This window comes from Poecilia formosa, unplaced genomic scaffold (assembly GCF_000485575.1).
Source record: "Poecilia formosa unplaced genomic scaffold, Poecilia_formosa-5.1.2 Scaffold8, whole genome shotgun sequence".
NCBI lineage: Eukaryota > Metazoa > Chordata > Actinopteri > Cyprinodontiformes > Poeciliidae > Poecilia > Poecilia formosa.
Window position 1 is genome coordinate 802,985 of NW_006799947.1, and position 839 is coordinate 803,823.

Sequence of the window (839 nt, forward strand, 5' to 3'; positions counted from 1 at the left end):
ATTTTATTTTTCTATATTTAAGAAAGTTTCTCTTAAAAGATAGGATGGTGTAACACAAAGATTCATCTTCAAAAACCTTCCACCTTGTAACTTTACATAAATCTGGACAATTTCAAAAAAGCATTTCTTCCAACATCCATCAAATTCGGTCAATAAAATTTGAGTATTTACACAAAAGGTTAAGATATACACTGAAGTTGACAACAATTAAAGGAAATGTGCCCCTTTAAAAAAGTTTAGACTTTCTGTAAGTAGTCGTGGTGTATTGGTCATAATAATAAATAATGCTGGTAAATAAGTCAAAGTAAATATCCGAGTATCTGTTGCTGTGTAAATAAGCTTTGAGTCGTGTTTAGTTTGCTGTGAAGTGCTGATGTGGCTGCAGAACAACGAGAAGTTTGGCAAACGTTAAATGAGTTTAATTAGGTGGAAAGTCCCAACGAGCCTGACTTTAAAGTCACACTCTGACATCGGCCTCTGCTCACTGGAGGAGAAACGGTCTTGAACTTTTTCTCCATTTTTTTCTCTTTTTTCTAAGAGCTGTGCCAAAGATGTGAGAGTGAAAACCGGATAATGACGATAAAAGCCTGCCATTAAATTAGTCATCGTTCTGTCCACTCCACTCGACTGTAACCTTCACCGATCACCATTTACCTCCTCCTTTTTCTTTGTACTGAAGACTGAAGGGGCGTCGGTGTTTCATGTTTTGGACTGTTTGCAGCCCATTTTCTGATTTCCACAAGCCAGAGCTTTTTCTTTTTCAGTGCTCGCTCCTACCAACTCCTCCTTTTGAACATAAAAGGCATAATGACATAATAAAAATTCATAAGAGTAGGTGA

At 36.8% G+C, this 839-nt stretch overlaps 1 protein-coding gene across 2 annotated transcripts in view; it reads left to right on the forward strand.

Moving 5' to 3' along the window:
• The window catches only part of kop (askopos), a 76,879-nt gene that overhangs the window by 7,936 nt on the left and 68,104 nt on the right, over window positions 1-839 (forward strand). The gene's annotated exons all lie outside the window — the stretch shown is intronic.